General features: G+C 35.1%; 1 long non-coding RNA gene across 2 annotated transcripts in view; it reads left to right on the top strand.

The window, feature by feature from the left end:
- LOC131040533 (uncharacterized) overlaps positions 1-17,353 on the top strand; it is a 41,043-nt gene extending 23,690 nt beyond the window's left edge. Inside the window, exon 3 of one of the 2 annotated variants that reach the window (XR_009104880.1) lies at positions 17,026-17,353. This is a non-coding gene — a long non-coding RNA (uncharacterized LOC131040533). Of the gene's footprint in view, positions 1-8,998; positions 9,373-17,025 lie in introns of those variants that run through there. The other variant, XR_009104881.1, reaches the window with a different exon arrangement.
- The last annotated feature ends 3,120 nt before the right edge of the window (positions 17,354-20,473 follow it).

Here is a 20,473-nt window from a genome sequence, read left to right as displayed (position 1 = left end):
AGGAATAGCGGCCATCTCCATACCATCATCGAGACACATCTCTATCGAGTCCTCTCAATGCCGAGATAACATCATCATCATCATCAGGATTACTCCTGGTCAAATCATATATCTCATTTCCCAAACTAACCTGCAAAAGGACGGTAGGGGATCCCGACTGATCATCATTCTCATTTGGTGGAGCAAATGTCGTTGTGGCATGTAAATCCTGAATATTCTCTGGTAGTATCATTGTGTTGGAACATTGTTGGGTCTCCTTATTCTGTTTTGTTATTTCAACTTCCTTAATTGATGAGACACTGAGAGGGGGTGAAGGAATGATAGTCTTTTGTTTCTTCTTTTTAACCTCCTCAATCTTCTTCCCTCTGGCCTTGAATCCTCCTAGCATGTTTTTCCTTCTCTTGGGAGCTTGACTCTCTTCATCTACATGAATCCTGACATCACTAATAGTCCTCTGATCATCTTCGGAAGTAGATTCTTCCGGCTTCATCTTTTCATAAGTGAAGGAAACACCCATGTCAACTAACTTATTCATCTGAATATCCACCCATGTACGGGAGAAACTCAAGACCTCTCTCATCAATATCTTTAAATCTATCTCTTCTGATTCTGACCAATTAGGCAATAAGATTGCCTTCTTCATTTCATTTTCATACTGTGGATGTGTATGATCCTTGTCATCTAACACCTCATCAGGAATGAGGAAAATTCCACACTTCCTCATGAAATCCATTGACATTCTCGACCACATTCGTCTCTTCACTACCTGCTCATCCATCAGGTTGGCCCAATAATATTCTATGTCTACCTTGTGGATGAACTTCTCTCCCTTGATCCTTCCAACTTTCTTTATGGATTAAATCTTTCCCTTTTCTTGAAGGTTGTAAATTGATAGAATGCAAGTTCCTCACTCGCAGTGTTGGCGGCTAAGGTAGACTGGCAAACCTCCAACGTCTTCCCAACTGAAATAGGGAATGTCATGCCTGTCCTATGCTTCTCTTTCTGAATAGAATCAAACTCTAGAAGTTGTCTCACCACTTCTAACAAGATCATTTTGTCGGAAGGTTACCTAGGAAGCTTGTAAGGTTCGGATTAAAACCCATGAATCCTAAGGTACGTGAAAGTGGGAAACTGAATATACCACGATCCATATTTCTCTATTAGCTCTGTTGCCTCCTTGAACAACCTCCTGTGGATTCCGCCTTGCAGCATCCGTGTGATGTACATTGTGAATACATCATTCACTCTCTTATAATCTTCAATTCTATACATGTTCAGTTGGGGATAGCACTCATAACTCCTGAATTGTCCTTGCCCATTCCCGACTTCACCTCTGTATATCAATCCTTTGTATGTAACAAACCGTGCAAGCAAGTACACCAAGTAGGAAGTCATGGCAAATGACTTGGACCACTCTACATTCCTTAGCTGAAAGTCCAAATTGTCACTTATGATTCTAGACCAATTTATCAATGTCCCTCTAAGACAATCCTGGATGAAATAGAACATCCATCCATCATATATTGCACCTTGCGGCATCCCCATCACTCAGTTAAGCAGAAATACTAAGTCACTATATTCCTCTTTGAAGTCTATGCACATGAGTGTCTTGGGAGCCTTGGAATGATGAAGTGTAGGCTCGATCATCGACTCTTTGTTTACTATATTTTTACACGCATCCATCTTCTTCGTGTATTGATCTTCATATTCATCCTTAGTTACATTCTTCATATCTACTCCACGTGGAATTCCAAACACCTCAGCAATCGCATCCTCAGCAAGGTAAGCAATGACAACACTCTTAGGAGTCTTGATCATTTGCGAGCGAGGATCATAACATCGTGCACACTCTAGGATAAGCTCACTGCACTGTATGGATTGTGGGAATCCAGTAGCTTGAAAGATACCACTCTTCATAATGTTTACATATGCTGGGGAAGGAATTTGATTTCCAACTCCGAACATCCGCTGTCGCATCAGGTTTAGGCTCATGAAATGCATGTTCGTATCCGCAATCTCCTTCCATCTGGATGGCATCTTGGATTTTGGATAGAATCCAGTCTCCACAATTCTCTGTTGTTCTCTTCTTTCCTTAAATCCAGACTTCGACATCGCACCTGTACGAAGCTTGAAGTTAGAACTTAGGAAAAAAAATACAATATTCTTAATAAAATTCCTGACTTCTTAATGATTTAGATCAATTAGGGTATGGAAATCAGGAAAATAGTCCACCCTCTAGGTAGATTTTAACAATTTTAAATACAAAATGTGAGAAGATTAGGGTACGAAACCCTCGTGAAATCAACACCTCCTTATACTTAGAAATTTTGTGCAAATTATAGTGCAAAGGAGTATACCAGATCAAGAGTGACTAAGGAAAGGCGTGAAAGATTGTGTTTTCACACAAAATTATGTCCGGGGACCCCTTTCAAAGTCAACAATGGAGGTCAACAAAGTCTGAAGACTACCTGCAACTGTACAAATTATCCTTTCAAAACAAGTTGCAATCACCTAAATGTGCATAAATTTGATGGAAAACAACTTAGATAATGAAAGCAAATCAAATCCGGCAAGAATGGTATGGCTGGTAAAAGGTAAATTTTTTGAGGACAAGCAGCCATGGCGAAGTTGCAGACCTGTAACAGCCCTCAAATGGTCAAGTGATTGACTGAAAATGACTTGAAAACTCTCCCAAAGGCAAATCGTTAAGTTTGGAGTTGGCTGGCAATGAAGGTTTAAGTCTGAAAAATGAATGTACAGCCAATCAATGAAGCTCACTCTTGCTGCAATAATGGCGTTTAAGGTCGGATCTGAGGAATGACAGCAAGTAAGGAGCGATGGGGGCTAGGATCTTGCCTTCGAGTCAACAATATTTGGCTCCGGCTGCAAGAACATGTGCTAGTGAAGGATCCGGAGTATCAAGCATGCATGGAATTCATCAAAATATGCCCCCAAAACACTTGCCAAACAAAATCGAATTTTTCTAACTATGGCATCACCTTCAAATCTGGAAAATGTCTTCAATCTGCATAAAACCTGCCAACAATGGTCTGAGAACAGCAAGTGAGGATGGCGGCATCAAGGAAAATCTTCAAAGTTTGGAGTGTAGGAATTCAACACAAATCGCCCTTCACCAAAATCGTGGATTTCATCCAAAAATGGCGAACTTGACCAAAATCGTGGCAAATGATCTTCAATATGCACTCCAAATCAGTTGAATCAGGTCTGATAACAGCAAGTTGAATGGCGGACTTAGGGAAAATCGCAATAAGAATCCTCTAAAATCACCAAAAGTCGCCACTTAGGAAAAAATCGCTGTCTCCAAAATCGAAAATCTGAAAACAATGGAGTCAATAAACTCCAATGGCAGCAATCAAGTGGATTGCCAAGATGGAAAAATGGAGGAAAAATATAAGTCTTCAATCAACACCTCTCCAAAATACTTCGTCAAAAATTGCCAATAAGAGAGAAAATTGCCCTTGCATGGAGACACCTGGCAAATTCAATAATAAAATAATGCTGCACTCCTCTCTTTAAACTTGCTTTCATCACCAACTTTCACCACATAAACAATGTGGGATAAAACACTTGTTCTTATACTTGCTTGGATGAAACTGATTTGCTTCAAGAAGGTTAAAACATTAAATGCTTATTGCAAATTATTTAATTGTTTTTAAATTTATTAAATAATCGTTGCTTTATTAAAAAAACAGTTAAAACAAGGTTCACTTTATTAAAATATTGCAATTTAAATCAAAATTTGAGCCACTTGGGAAAATTGATCCAGTTAGGGATTTAAAAATCCCATCAAAATCATTTAAAACGTCAAAATATTCCCCATAAGGGAAAATCGATCTTAGTATGGACAAAATTTCTCAACAAAATACATCAAAATGCACACAAAATGGGGCTAGGAGAAAATCGACCTTAGTCTGGATGAAAATCCGGACTTAAAAATCACTTCATTCACTCAAGTCTCAAGCTACCCCTTGGTGGACAATCGACCTCAGTCTGGATGAAAATCCAGACTTAAAATCATCAAAAATGCTCTTAGTGGAAAATCGCCTTTAGTCTGGACTAAGAGTCTGCACAAAAATCTTCAAAACTTGTCACAAAAGACCTGGTGGAAAATTGACCTAGGTGTGGAATGTCATCTGCAATCCTATCCGTACTTCCCTGGTGGAAAAACGTGGGTAGTCAGGACAAATCCTGACACTTGGTCAAAATTCAATGCTTCCAAGGGAAAAGACCCTAGTATGGATTCACAGTGGTGGAAAAATGAAGCAAGTATGGATTTCATGGATTTCAAGGGAAATCCATGTCCAGTTTGGATTCTAAGAGAGGAAAACCATGGGTAGTCAGGAATATGAGGGGAAAAGTACCTCTAGTATAGAATTTTGACCTTTTAACCCTTAGGATATGGATTTTCATCCGGAAAATGATGATTTTCCCACTCAGAATCACTTAGAAACTTCAAAACTCAATAAAACTCAACTGGACTTAGGCAAATTCATCAAAAATTGGAGCGTAACACAAGAAAATCTATTGGAATAAAGTGCGAAATCAACTTGAACAACTCCCTAGGAGTGATAAAACAACTCCAAAAGGTCTGAAAACAACTTAGCACTTAAAATTACCAATGAGGACATTTAAAAACATGTTAATGCTCCAAAAGGGTCTACACTTGGACAAAACTAGGATCATCTAAAAATCTCAATTTTCACGCGCTTGATCCTATAACTTCAAAACCCTAAATGGCCCTAGGCATGATCAAAACTCTGAGACTCGGGCACGAGAAACACAAAATTGCCCACTAAGCAGCCAAAACCCTAACCTAACAACGCAGAAAGTAGGAAAAGAGGGGGTCCCTGTTAGCAATGGGGCGATGTGTGAAAAGGTCACAACAGAACGTTAGATTCTTTATTCAACAAGGGACAATCTATTTTCACATGACAATCTCTTTTGCAAAAATACTAGCATTAAACCCTAAGACCCTTTAACTTTCCAAGTCACTAAAGAATCATGAATATGAACAAAGATAAACTCTAGAAATAGGGGGCTGGTTTCAATGAAATCAATAACCTGGTATTCATATGTGGCAAGGAAATTTTGGGTTCTGCAAATTTTATTACTTCATCAAAGGATTTCAAAACCTGAGGAAACATAAACCATAATGGAGTTGAAACATCACATTTATTTGAATCCATATTGGAGATGACTAAAGAATAACATCATGTGGTTGGTTTAAGGATAGGGTTCCATGCAAAAGATCTAAGCATTGAGCAGCCAACATTCTGGTTTATTTTAGAATTGGCCCTTTTTTGCATGTTATTGTTCTTAAAACAAACAAACAAAAAAGCCTTTCATCACATATACACTTAATGCTTTTCTCTCGATAGAAACCTTCCAATCACCAAAGAATTTACAAGACAACAAAGTATTCAGGGTTAGACAAACAAAAAAATTCCAACAATATTAATCTTTTTTCTTCATATTCAATCATAGATTGTATAGCCTTGTTGGGAGATAGACAAAACCAAAGAGGACTCACCTTGCATACCTATTACTTTATCTTGTGCTTGGATGGGCTTTATATTGAATCTTGCAATGCCAAATTCTGCACCTGCAACAATCTTACTTCTTTCCTAGTGACCAGGGTTGTTTGAACATTTTGTACTCACCAACATTGCACAATGGCTTATCTTTTCTGCCTTTGCCCTTCAAAACCGTGTTGAACAGAGAAAATTGTGAGGAATATCACATCATTGGAATTTATAGTTTGTTAGAATATCATTTGTAGGATAATATAATGTTTGTATGCTCATGTTTGTTTGTTTGCATTATGAGTTGTTAAAACAAATAGCTATGTAAAGGAGTTGTTATAGGAGGTATAGTAGTCCTCTAATAATATAGGATATGGAAAATCTTTTAAATATGTAATATGTATTGAACACATTATAGAATTTTATTTTTTGTAGAAAATTTTCTGTTTATCATCTATAAATTGTGCCCAAATTTCTGATACAAATTAATCATCTGGCCTCCTTTGTACCAATGCCACTCTCATACACCATGGTTTCCATCAAATCTTTGTAGGAGCATACAGACTTAGTGAATGAGGAATAGGCGACAGAAAAAGAAAAGGAGGAAAACAAACACTTTAGAGTTTAGACAACCAACAAACATAAAAAGACTTAATCGTGATCAGAAAAATCAATATCAGTTTTTAAGGAATGAAGAAGAAGAATAGAGCAGTAAGAAGGAGAACAATGAAGGATGACTTTTTGTCTTCCAAACAAAAGCTCCACCCTCTTTCTCTTCCTCTCCCTCAACTTTGTCCTTATTCTCATACATATCTTATCTTCATAATACATATCATTTATACTAATTATATATTTGCATGGATATTAGCTTGAATATACTTTATTTGCTTGATCATCTCTAATATCATTCATCTGTTTCTGCATGGACACATTTTGAGAAGGTTTGTGATTTCGAGGTATATATTTTGAATATCTTCCTTGCTTTTTGCAGTTTGATTTTCTAAATTGTAGTTTTATTTATTAGCCTAGTAGAGGTAGGCTATAGGTGTGTATTGGGTAGTGTTACTTGTTATGGGTGGTAGAAAGAGGTAACCTTGTTTGTATATTTTAGGACATTTAATAGAAAGAAATTAAAGTTTCCCAAGAATATGGGATGTAAAAATCTAGGTTCCCTTTAGTTTTATTGCACAACTCTTGCAACTCTTGAGACTAATGCATGCTGCAGGGTGCATTTCTCTAGGGATAAGATTTTCTATGCATGATATGAAAATAACTAGGTCACCAAGAGATGGGGGTACTTGGAGGCTCCGGAGACTAGTAATGGTACCGATGCGACTAATTTTCAAGAATAGGAAATGGGGGTACTTAGAGACACCATTTTTTTTTAATATAATTTAATAATTTCCAAAAAATATCACATTAACTTTAAAGTTTAAATACACAAATCAATATGTCAAATTTCATTGTGTTAAAGAGTCAAAGAGTTCAAAACTCACACTACATATTTCATATTAGATTATCATTACATAATGAAATTAAAAAATATTGATATTTTGATGTTGATACACAAACAAAAAACAAAAATCAGAAAGCTATCATCTACTCTTCAATGTTTTGATCATCCATATTAAGGTTCTCAGCTATGATGCTCTCTAGATAATCATCTCTCAAACTCAGGTTCCTCTAATAGCAGTAGAATTGGGGGTAATTCATTAAGGCCATCTGGTTCAACCACTTCATCCACCATGGCTGCTGAATGATGGAAAATAGCGTTTTTGTTTTGTTTTTGACGGTTTCACGTGCCTTTGGTCGGAGGAGACATGTGGAGACAGCCAAAAACTTAGCGATAGATGTGGAAATGAAGTCTTTGAGATGTGTCTCCGTCTCCGAAACACATCGTGGGGGGTGGGGGGAGACATGTCTTCGGGTTACAGAGAAAAATAACAATTGCACTTGCACAAAATGGGATCTCATAAATTGAGAAGCATTTCCCTCACCATGCCACTACATAGAATAGAACTTCCATAGGTGACTTTTTAAGAAAGTTTACCTCCAAACTGATGAACCTCATCAAGGAAATTGCTAAGTCAATGCAATTTTTATCCCTGTGGCTACTCTTATTGTTGATTAACTCCTTAGAGCACATTCTTTGCATAGTTGCACCTTGTGTGACATAAAGCAATCATCAAATATAAATTCAGAAATACATAGTTGTCTGAGACTCCGTACAACAGTAAAAACTGATTTACGATTGGCCTTCAGTTCTTTACTTTTTTGTCCAGGATTTCTGCATCCCTAATTTCTTAATAAATAGGACTAAATGATAGTACATTGCACCTAGAAGAAAAGACATTTCTAATTGTTCGTAGATGTTACTTGTATTCATCTATTTTGCAACATTTGTTGAGTGGGAAGTTTTCCATTGGCATCATCTTTGTGAGCCAATAAACATGATTACTGTTCTCAACTGAATAAAATGGTTCAATTTGATATCCCTTGTTCCATTGGGGTATTCTAGAAAACTCTGTTTTTTCAAGCTGTTCTTGACTTTGACTGACAATTTTTAGTTTTTCTAAAATATGCCTATGTAGACCTGACTCATTATGCTTACTGTCTTAGAAGTTGATAGCCATTTAAAAGAATGCAGATTTGCTTTTCCCCAAGGATGGATTGGTTTGATAAGCATTGACCTCTTAATTGGCAGTTTGTTAGAAATGCTCACATTCTCACATTCAGGAGTCATGCATCCTAGCTTCTTTTAGAGGAATTTGTTAGAAAGTGATCCTCTATTTTTCTTTGTCAGTTTAGAATATGCATCAAACATGAATACATCAATGACAGATCGATTTGATTAGCACTGATCTCTTAATTGATCTTATGGTTAGCAATGCTCATCCTCACATTGAGGAGTCTTGCATAATTACTCCTTTCAGACAAATTTGTTAGAAAGTGATCCACTATTTTTCTGCCAGTTTGGAATATCCATCAAACAAGAATACATCATAGTAGTCACGATGCTGCTACAAGTTTCTAAGAACTGGCTATTGTTGAAAAGTGAAAACTTATCTTTCTAGGTAAGGAATGGTACCTTAGATTGAATTGTTCGCATGCTAAGCGGGTTTACCAAAGCCAATCAGGCAGCAATATTTCTTTTTTGTTTTTCTTAAGAGCCTTCATTCAGGGCTTCCTTCTTTTCTGCAAGCCAAATTTTATTTACTTCTAGTTGAAAGAGAATTCTAATTTTGCTTTTAATGTTTTCTGACTAGCTTTTGAATAAGCTTCTCAGCAACTGCCACTTTTCCAGCAATTCCGTCCATAATTCATACCCTTCAGCTTTTGTTCTCAATGCTTCATGCATATTACATGACACAACTCATTCATAATCAGGCTCTATTCTTTTGAAATTTCAATAAAAGATAAATAATCAGCTGTGGTCTCTGCCTTATTTTCAGCAGATACTCATTTTTGTTGGCAGCCTAAGGTTGTATGTAACATCTAGATCTGAGCCCTGTCCTGAGTTGAGTGTGGCTGCATTTTTCTTCATCCAGAATGTGAGGAGGTGCGCTACATACACACCATCCAATCCAGTGGATATGGAGTTTTCTGATGGATTTATATTTCCAGAAAAATATACAAATTCACAAATTCATTCTTTATGCATTTTTGACAAATGCCAAAAATGATTCTTTGGTTTTTGTAATACTTAAAGACTAAGAATATTTACAAGTTTTGTCATGAATTTATACCGAATCATTACCTATGTAAAAATAAGTCTTGATAGAAATTCATATATTTGGTAAGGCAATTAAAGCCTTTACCTTTAACTTTCTCTTCTTTGTCAAAGCCATTTCAAAACTTCATTATAATTTCGGAACAATAGAATATCTGTTACAACTTACTACAGAAAGTACTTGACAAAATACTAATAGGTTACTGTGTACTTAAGTTGTTCGGAGACGCTTTGAATTCTATGATCATGAAAGGATGAAAGTTTTAATTGGAAGTTTAAGATTCAGCTGTAGGCACGAATTTTACTTGGTCAATCAGGTTTTAAGTCTCATCGACAAACATCGCGAATATGTATCATTGCTTGTTGTGATGCTATCTGACACGATATATATTTGGACCGTACCTAAAGCTCTTATGTCTCTAAAAGATCTCAGATACAATCATACAACTGTTCTCATAAAAAACAATTCAAAAAATATATTGGTTCATGAATTAAGACTACTTTAAATTCGTAAACAAATTAATATATAAATGTATCCAGAGACATAGCGAAACGAAACTTGTTGAAACTTTATTAACTTTATTAACTAGACGATCAAAGTCACAAAAATGTAGTCAGAATGCATGGAAAGTAAAGCCTAAGGACTTATATATCTAGAGTCTGACTATAACGGATAATGTATTCCAGCAATAGATGCAGAAAAAATAGATTTTTTAAGATCTTTGGTGTCTTAGTTTGTCTATAATATTCTCAATCACGATAATGCTTAAGAAATTGGAGAGACTGTTGTGACACATAACTGTTTTACGCAGACAAACAAATCGGATGTAAATTATTTTCCATTGAAAATGAAAAATGTATCTCAAGATGGGAACTGGATACCAAAAAATAGCCCACATTTGAAGGCATGTGTGGATTGGCAAGGCCTGATTTTCTCTTGACATTTGTGACGAGGTAGAATCTTGTGGGATACCAAATTAAAACAACTAGGGTGAAGTGAAATGCTTCCCTTGTTTAGGCAATGGGGTCCCATACTTCAAGTACGGTTGTTGCCAGTTGGCTGTGCCAGGACCTAAATTTTAAACATCCCTTTTAAATATATCTTCACTGTTATTAAGAATGCTACCAAATGATGGAATTCAAATACCTGTTTATTAACTTTTATGATAATCTCACTTGTTGATCTGGTTCAGACAGTGAATTTTGGACTTGCTTGCTATCTCTGTGTTCTGCCTACACGGTTTTTTGTCTGATCTTTTTCATCTTACCCTGCCTCAATTTTTTTTTCCATATGGCAGTTATGAAGTTGTTTAAGGACACTACCAAGACATGAAATTCAAACACTCATTTATTAACTTTCTGATAATCTCATTTATTGATCTGATTCAGATAATTAGTGAATTTTGGGCTTGTTTGCTCTCTCTGTTTCCTTCCCACATGGTCTTTTCTGTGTCTTTTCTGTTTCCTACTCAGTGGTTTTTTTTCCATTTAGCAGTTATGAAGTTGATTAAACTTTTGATCCTTCTCCTAGATTCTGCTAGCTCCCATGGGGACTTGGAAATATTGGAATTCCTCATATGAACTCTTTTTGTAAATGCATCTACAACCATTCTGTCCACTTAGCCTGTGCACCTTTACTATTACATTCAATTCCCGATATAATGTTAATTGAATGTTAAAGTAATGCAGGCCTCCTAAATGAAACTAATTGCAAGTTTAGGTGAATTTGACAAGACATATCTTTCAGACATGGCTTCAAAGCTAAACAAAAGTTTAAGCTTGCATCATCCATAAAACTTTGACGGAAGTGAGTGATTACCAATTTAGTGGGAAATTAATTTTTTTAATTGGCATAACAAGGGATCTAATGCTGCCCTCACCCTTTCCAAAACTGACCAAATTCAGTCGAAAAAGATACACCTAAAACAAAAAATAGCATCCCTGTGAAAAAGGGCCGGACATTCCAACAAGAATTCTAATGTTTATTTAAAATCCATGCCCGCAATGCAAATTATCTACAACATTCCTATATGTTAGTGTGAAAAAAGGTATTATCAAACTAATTAGCTTTTAACCTACTTAGTAGAGCCCTATTCTCACTACACTTAAGATCACTTAGAGGTTATCTAGACTTTTGTCTCATCTCATATAGACTCACCAAGTGTCCCAACACTCCATAGAGTCCTACACTTGTTGTAGACTTGGAGGGGTAGTCAAAGTTTGACTCCTCACCTCTTCTTGCTTTCCTTTATAAATAAGGTTCATTTGTCCATCTTACAACACATAATAACATTCATATGATATTTTCCCATTTTGCCCATTGCTTATTTGTGGAGATTTTTGAGCTTGCAAGTCGATCTTGGCTGCTCCAACACTAGACACCTCGGACAATTGAGAATAGGCTAAAAAAGAAAGGAAAAGGAAAACAGATTTGATCTCTTTTTGATGTAGTTTTTATATGGGTTGCTTCATATATATGTCATAACTTTGTAGTAGTTGGTTTCTCTAACTTGTTGTGAGTTGCTCTAGTTTTAGGATGACATTAGATCTAATGCTCTGTGGGAGCTGGTTTCTTTGTTAGATTTTGCTTTCCAACTTCTTGTATGAGCTATATTCATTTTTTTTTTCTCAATATATATGAATAAAATACCAAAAGCAAGCTAAAACCTTGCCAATATCTAACAAGTTATGGGCTAAGATTAGTTACCACCCCCTTCTTATATATATGAGCTCCATATATTTGGTAGCCTTCTCTCAAAGATGATTTTTTGTTTGTGATTGTAATCCATTCTTCTAGACAAACCAAACAAAGTCCCCTCTACAAGGATACAACACTAGGTATACCTACCCATCCAAGGAAAAAGAACCTCATCTCAAGTTGAGGAAGGAGACCTACCATCCATGGTGATTGAGGCTAGGAGGGTCCTAGACCCTAGCTCCACAAAAGAAACATGCTCAATAGGAGAAGAGGGATTTTGAGGGAGAGGTCTTCAAAGAGGACCCCTGAATCCTTGCAAATGGGATCTAGAGGTGTTAATGAATGAGAAATGGGGTCAACCATTATATGTTGATGAGACTTAACTCCTTTCCACCTTGAAGCTAGCCTAGTAGTTCTATTTTTGTTATTTGTGCAAGACACGTGTTTGAAGGCTAGTTGTTGCTAATCAAATTGATGCTTGATAATATGATCTTTGATCTTGAGCCAAATCTCATTTGGGAATTTCCCTAAAAGATTCATCTTAACATGAAGCCAACCAAAAGTGGGTGAGAGCAAGAGGCCATTTTAGGAGAAATAGAAAGAAGCTTCCTTGAGGAACTTCCGATTGTAATTAGGCTAGGGATTAACCATAACTGTTGGTGGAGGTTAGGAAACCTAACCCAAACTAGAACCATTCAAGAGAGTTTGTGGAGAGATTGAAATCAAGATACTAGGGATTAATACATAGAGTTACCTTAAAAAATATCTAATCTTTAATTGATCCACTTAGTACTCTAAAAAAGACTTAGGTGCATGAATAAATGACTAGATCTTTCTTGACAAAAAGGGTTTCTAGCTCTTTGAGGTCCAAGAATGGGGATATGCAAGGCTCAACTAGTATTTGTGGAATCAAGCCCATTTTTTCTTATTGCTCCTCTTCCTCTATAAATTCAAGCCACATTTTCAAAATAGGAATTTTATATTCTTGAATTGAATTTGGAAACTATGATTTGATTCGAGGTTTTAGAGCAATTAGCAATTAGCATAGGCCTAAATTTTGCTACAAAAGCATTAATTATAGCAATCGAACTAATTGCCTCTAAACTAAAGTCCATGGCAATAGGCATAGATGCCTAAGGGAGAAAAATCTTCTAAAAATGGTGTTAACCTACCACCATTGTGATCTTCTACAATGGTGGACCTATTCCTAGAGTTTGAGGGGGGCGAACACCAGCTTGCAACATAGTAGCAGTCCCTATCTACACAACACTAATAGTGAGGTTTAAGATGGGGATAGATGTGATGCCAAAATGCTTTCAGTTGTCACTTTTCAAACTAGCATCAAAGCTCAAACACACTTTATGAGTTTGACAAGATAATGTGTGATCACACGAAACATCAACAATCATCCACACATTTTCCTAATACATTTAATATAGTATTGATACAACACAGTTTTAGGAAAATAAAAAATTTAATTAAAAATGATGAATGGAATTCTTAGCCAAAACTATATTACACTTTGAATATAATATTAATACCACAAAGTCTTGGGATAACAATATTTTAATTTAAAATAATGAATGAAATTCTTCGCTATAACTATATTACACTTTGACCATTGAAGTATATGTCAATTTATGAATGTATCCTCTATTATATGTCTTGAAGTAACTTTAGTAGTTAGACACTTTTATGTGTGTGTATTTATGCTATGTCTTCTTTAATGATAAAGTAGCATTGTAAAACTAACAAATGATTGTTAAGTCCAACAATGTTGATTGCCTCTTTAAATAATGCAACTCTTTGTAGACTCTTCTTGAATGTGACGTCATTGTTTCCTATCAAATTACTATTATCAATCTTACTATACCTAATTTTATAGCCTAATATGCAACACAAATGTCAAAGTATATAATCAATTACAACTCAATGTTAAGGTTGAATATTTTTATTTATCATTATTACAAAATGCAATTTTTGTTCTTCTTGACACTATATTGCCTCTGTGAATAATATAACTCTATATAGACTCTTCCAGTTTATGTCATTTGTTGGGTCAACTTCTTTGTATCCTACCAAATCATTATAATCACTCCTATTATAGCTAATTTCATAGTTTTATGTGCAACATAGATATCAAAGTATACAATTAACTACAACCCAATTTCGAGGTTCAATGTTCCATATTGTTCTTATTAACTACTCTCACAATAGAATGTAATGTTTGTTCTTGTTGACATTATCAAATATAGTAACCTTATACAATTTCATGATATGAAGCATAGTTGTGTCTCTTTTATCTTTATTAGTTTGAAAATATCTCTATTTTAATGAACATGTTTTCTTTTGTATTTTTCTTTTTAATTTTAATATACAATATTAGATTGGGTGGTGAAGGAGAAAATTTTCAAACAAGAGCTATATGACACAACCTCGGAGGTAAGCATGCCTAACATCCTTTATTTATGAGGACGTGAGAAACAATTCCAATCAAATTGAACATCTAGTAGCCCCATTTCTTTACAATACATATTCCCCTCATAATAATGAAAAAACAAATGTTTTCACTTGTCATTTCCAAAATTATACATCATATTTTCACATGGTAGTATTAGCCTTTTTTTGAAATGTATAATTTTTTCCAACGACATTTCAAAACACACTTCCATCACGAAGATGCAAAATAATCATCCTAGCCTCTTTTTGCGTCTATTAGATCATAATTTTGTAGTTGGATATATTAATTTTCTATAACTTAGCATAGATGTAGTCATCTACAAACTCTATATTAACTCTGTTGATTAGGTTGAAAGCACCAAAATATTGAGAAGGGGGTGGAGCATGGGGGTGAATTAGTATTCCCACATATTTAAAGAAATTTTTTTCACCAATTATAACTATCCACAAAAATATCAAAAAAACTTGATTGATATAAAGCAGCTAATGTAGAAAAAACATGAAGAACACAACCACAAGATAATCACCAGATGTTATACGTGGAAAACCCAAGATGGGAAAAACCACAGAGAGTGTTAACTCTTAGGAGAATATAACTAGTTATAGTTGAGTTTACAAAGAGGTGGCTCACTACCGAGTGGCTCACTACCAAATTACAAAAACGGCTCACTGTCGGACTGCTCACTACAAATATACAAAGAAATGACTCATTGTCGAAATGCTCACTGCAACTGAAAAGGTTTGCATCTCCAAATGCATGGGATCAGTTCCAAGGTTAGGCTTAGATTAAAAATCTCAAACTCTACAACAAATTCGGTTAGAGATCTCTGCACAACTGTTTTGCAGCAAGTTCGGTAAGGGACTACTACACTACTACAATATTGTCTGCCTTTGTCCTCTACAACTCACATTTCACACACACTGTTATATTCGATGCCAACTTTCTTTCGCATATCACACACATTCTCTTGTTTGATGTTCATACCACTACATACGTATATGTATATATACCAGAGGGCACAAATACAAAATAGTGTGTTGGCCAATCCCAACACGTTATCAATAAGCTCATGTCGGCCTCCGCAAGACTTCTACACGCTTCCTTTACATACTCTGATTGCCAATGCATATATTGAGATTACCGGAAAAGGATAGGGTCATCTGGACCCTAGAATACCGACCCATTATCACAAGATCAAGCCCAATATCTCCAAAATGTAGGCTCCACATGTACCAAGAAAGCCGCAACACAAAACTTGAAGAGATACATCTGACAATAACCGGGACACATAACTAATATCGGGATCATTGAGAACTCTTACACCAGGATACCGGGATCAATGAGAACTCAATGAAACCTCTAAAGTCATCATCCAAGGTTGTCCATGATCCATAATAACTTTTGACCAAAACCGCAACATTTGAACTGCACATCCATACTGACTACATACAATATTCACAACAACCATAACATCCGAACTAATATCTGAACCTCATACATTGTCTAGTCCAAAACCGGATTATTGGTTTGACATCAATGACAACATTATTTACACAAGTCTAACAAACTCTATTCTTAGGATGCTTGTAGGGAAATTCAATTATCAACACCATTTTTCAAAAAGTTGTTTATCATACATTATTCTTACTTCAAGATAGTACATGGTACTAAAAAATTGATGTCATTTCTTATAATTAGAATTTTTTTTATCCAAACTAATATCCTAATTATGAGAGAATTCTTTTATCATAAAATTGACCTTCTAACATTTCTATTTTTTATTTCTTCTTAAATGTCCACTTATAGATAATGGCCTTTCATATTAAGATGAATGTTTTCAAGAAGTACTATTCACTAGAGGCTACTTATTTTGGTCTATTGTGCTTCTTTCATTTAGTTGCACCAATATCTTCTAAATTCTTTTGCATATTTTATTATGTGTAAGTACATGAAAGTACAAATGTTTCCTAAATTTTTTTATACTTGTTGTTTTATTAATTCTATTAGAAGTATTCATAATAAATTCAAACTTTTATCTTTTTCAAATTTTTTTATTTGTTTCATAATCTTCTTCTTCATTGATCATATAACAAGACAATTGACATTGAAAATATATCAATTGCAAGAAATGAAAAAGCACAAAATAAGAAAAGTTACACTTTACTAATAATTATAATGTGGAACCATACATTCCTAAGGTGAACAACAAGGTAGAGACTCATACTTAAGAGATTGTTTTCTATAAAATAAATTTGGGGTTTAGATTCTTGTTTCTTTTATAAAAAGATGGACATGTAAGGATGAATTGTCTAAACATTAAAAATATAAGTAATCATGCAAGTGAAGATATGAATGTTTATAAACTATGGGACTCCTTAGTGATGGTTCTATTAATGAATTTGTTAACAAAGAGGATATGAGTGAGGCTTTAGTTCATTTTGAAAAAAAATAGCAATCTTTAGAGTATATTTAAAGAAAATAATGGTATTTGTAGCTCTAGTTTTGTAGACTTGTCAAAATGCTCTTAAATTGATTGATAAAGTTGTCAAACAATCTTTTTTCTAAAAGACATGCACATTTGTTGATGTCTTAGGTAGGTATGGACTTGCATATTTGTTGATGTCCTAGGTAGGTATGGACCTAATCCTTTGGTTTGTAATGATGGGAATACTAATGATGCTTCAGCTCTAATGTGTATCGATGATGAACATTAAAAATGAGCTAATATTGATTCAATCTACTTTTAAAATTTGATGTAAAAGGAAGGGGTCCTTCCAACCTTTCATATCCTAAAAGTGGCCAGTTAGAATGTTTAAGGGGTGGAGATGTTTGAAAGATGTTATTAGTTCTTTTTTAAATATATTATAAATTTGGATATATTGTATCCGGAGAAAGTTAAATCTATTGGATTTTTTACTAAAGTGTGCATTTAATTTTTAAATCAATATTTTTTGCTTCCAATAGTATAAAGATAGAGATGATTATTATTTGTTGAAGGATTATGTATTATGTGATTGATAAAGGATTTAACCTTGTTCTAGAGTTGCTTTGATAAGGTTAGTTGTGACTGGGATAGATTATATAATTTTCTTTGTTTATGCTCTTAATGATTATAACGATAGGAATGACTTGTGTTTGTGTTTTTGTTCATGTTTGCTTAAAGTTCTGTAGATCTTTGAAGGTGACATTATCATAGTGGAAGTTAAAGGAGAAATTTGGTGGTATTAATTTTGCTTTTAAATGAAATAAATTATATTTTAGTCTAACTTTGTTAGGAAATCTAATTTGGTGGATCGTTTGAATGGCTATAAAAAGGATAAATGTGGTTGGATTACATGGTCTAATGTGCATAAAGGAAATATGAAGATTTTCTCTATGTTGGGTAGATTTTACTTTAATATGACTAGAAAGAGAGTTACGTTTAGATCTTCCAAGGCCAAGGTTGAGGTGGCATGAGTCAACGGTGGAGATTCGATCTGGAGATATCAACGGTCGAAAGTGAAGAATTTAGGAAGGAGGTTGAAGGGGAGGACACTTGTCATCCTAGAGAGGACAAGTGACATAGAAGATTCTCAAGAAGGCCACACTTGTCCCTCAAGAGGGAAAGTGGCATGGAGGAAATGAACATGTGGCAAAAGTGCCATGTGTCCTCTAGAGAGGCTAAACAACCCATAGGAAGTTAGGATAGGATTGGCTAGAGGGTAGGAGGTTAGGCTAACCTGTGGTTGGATGGAGGTTGAGTTGGAGGGAGGTTAGAAAGTGGTTAGGAGTAGGAGACATGTGGTTTAATTCAAATTTAAAAAATCGAATTAAATGAGAGACACATGTGAGATTAATTTGAATTAACAATTCAAATTAAGAAGAAAAGAATAATTAAATGGAACAAATTAATTAAACTTGTCCATTTAACTAGGAAAATAGAAAAAATAGATTAAGATAGGAAGAATTAGAAATAATGAACTATATAAATAAACTATAAAATTCATTTATATAGTAGAAGAATAAAAAGTTTTAATTAATTAAATAACTTTGTATTTAATTAATTATCTCTAGACCAAATTTAAGTGTATACATTTTGCCCCTCTTTGAAGCGATGTGTGGCAATGCATTGGTTCAAAGAAAAATTCACTTGATGCCCCAGACTTCAAAAATTGTGTGGTAATACGTGTATGCTCCCTCGGGAGATGAATCAGATAATTTTTTCAATATTTTTGAATTTTTTGAATTTTTTTATGATTTTGTTGGGATTTTTGGAATTTTTAATCGATTCATCTCCCGATAAAAAGAAAATAATGAGAAGGCTTTGATTAATTAATTAAAATAAAACATCAGACCACTTAATACACTTACCTTCTCATCTCTTAAAAGGTAAAAGTGGAATAGATTTACCATTCACTTCATTTGCACTTGGTAAATTTGGAGTTCTGAGAGAGAAAATGACGATCCCACATCACACACACTGATTTGAGCGAGTTAGGCGATTCAAGCGACCTCTAGCCTATGGTCTTCCAGTACGTAGATAAAAAAACCCTCTTTGTACGATTTTTCTTTGAATTTTTAGCATGTATTTCTAATTTTAGTGTCGAACTTTTCGTTTTGGCGTTTTTAAGCTCTGTTTTAGCATTTTCAGTTAGGGTTTCAGCGTGTTAAGTGTCTTAGCATTTTAGATAATTTAGCATTTTTCATCTTTCTTTTAGCGTTTTCAGAGATTTAGCATTTTGAGTGATTCTTTTAGCGTGTTAGGTCAAAACATTAGCACTTTGGGGCTTTTAGCATTTTAGTGCCTAGATTTAGCGTTTTAGTGGCACGATTTAGCTTTCTCATTGATTTGGCATTTAGATCAAATTATTTAGCATTTTGAGTACACAGATTAGCGTTTTTATTTTTGTAAAGCACTATCAGGCATTGTGTTAGCGTTTTGGTATCAAAATACTTAAAATGTGATTCTTCATCCTCTTGTTGGATTAGTGTTGATCAGTCTCGATTACCATGATATGAATCTCTTGATAGGATAGATGAAAATGACCTCATGATGAATTAGAGTCGATGATAAACACTCAACGAGATTGATTGAATCTCACCTGAGCTAAGTAGATTGATAAATTGATTGATAGTTAGATTGATAATTCAAAAGTTGATATAATAATTTGATGTGATTATAGGAGGACTTAGGTGTTTTACAGTCTCGAGAGAGATTCCTGAAGACATGGTAGTTGATACCACGCTTGGTACAACAGATCTAGACATCATCGATAGATGCGGGTTGTCCTTTTTGATTGATATGCCTTGATATATAACGATTAACTCGGGTTTGTTGACTGCGCTAGCCGAGAGATGGCATAGAGAGCATAACACCTTCCACCTTCCTACCAACGAGATGATCATTACGCCTAAGGAAGTCTACGAGATTTTATGGATTCCAGTGATGGGAGATCTTGTTTTCTATGATTTAACTGAGTAGGGTGGTATAGATGCTTTGAGGAGGATATTTCACGATGACCATATTTGTGGATATGACATCCCTTGGCAAGAGATGCTTGACTTATCCTATGCTCCATTGCCTTTTGTTCTTGCCAGATTCGTCGGAGGATTCCTTTGTCTTGATCACAGGTCAAAGTGATTATCGATTGGTTGGGCTAACTTGCTGGAGCAGATGATCGTGCAGGGTATGCGGTATTCTTGGGGTTCTTGTATGCTCGCTCACCTGTACCATGATCTACACAGGGTTGTTTACCTTCGTGCTACCAATTTTTCGGCGGGTGTTACTTTACTACAGGTTTGGGCCTAGGAGCACTTGGCTATCACTAGGCCATTGGCAAACAAAGATCAACTAGCAAGGAGACCATATGTTTAGGGTTATACAGGTGTTGTTGTCTAGCAGAAGCTAGGGAATCTTGAGTATTGATGCAGAGTTCTAGATGACCTTGATACAGTGATCTATAGGTCGTACTTGGATTGCGAGCCATGGGCGAAGGATGAATTAGAGATTCCCTACGTATTCAACACTAGGTACTTGATTGGATCGACACTGTACATTATTG

Source organism: Cryptomeria japonica, chromosome 6 (assembly GCF_030272615.1).
Source record: "Cryptomeria japonica chromosome 6, Sugi_1.0, whole genome shotgun sequence".
Classification (NCBI taxonomy): domain Eukaryota; kingdom Viridiplantae; phylum Streptophyta; class Pinopsida; order Cupressales; family Cupressaceae; genus Cryptomeria; species Cryptomeria japonica.
Note: the sequence above shows the minus strand (reverse complement) of the source record. Positions and strands in the feature narration are given on the sequence as shown.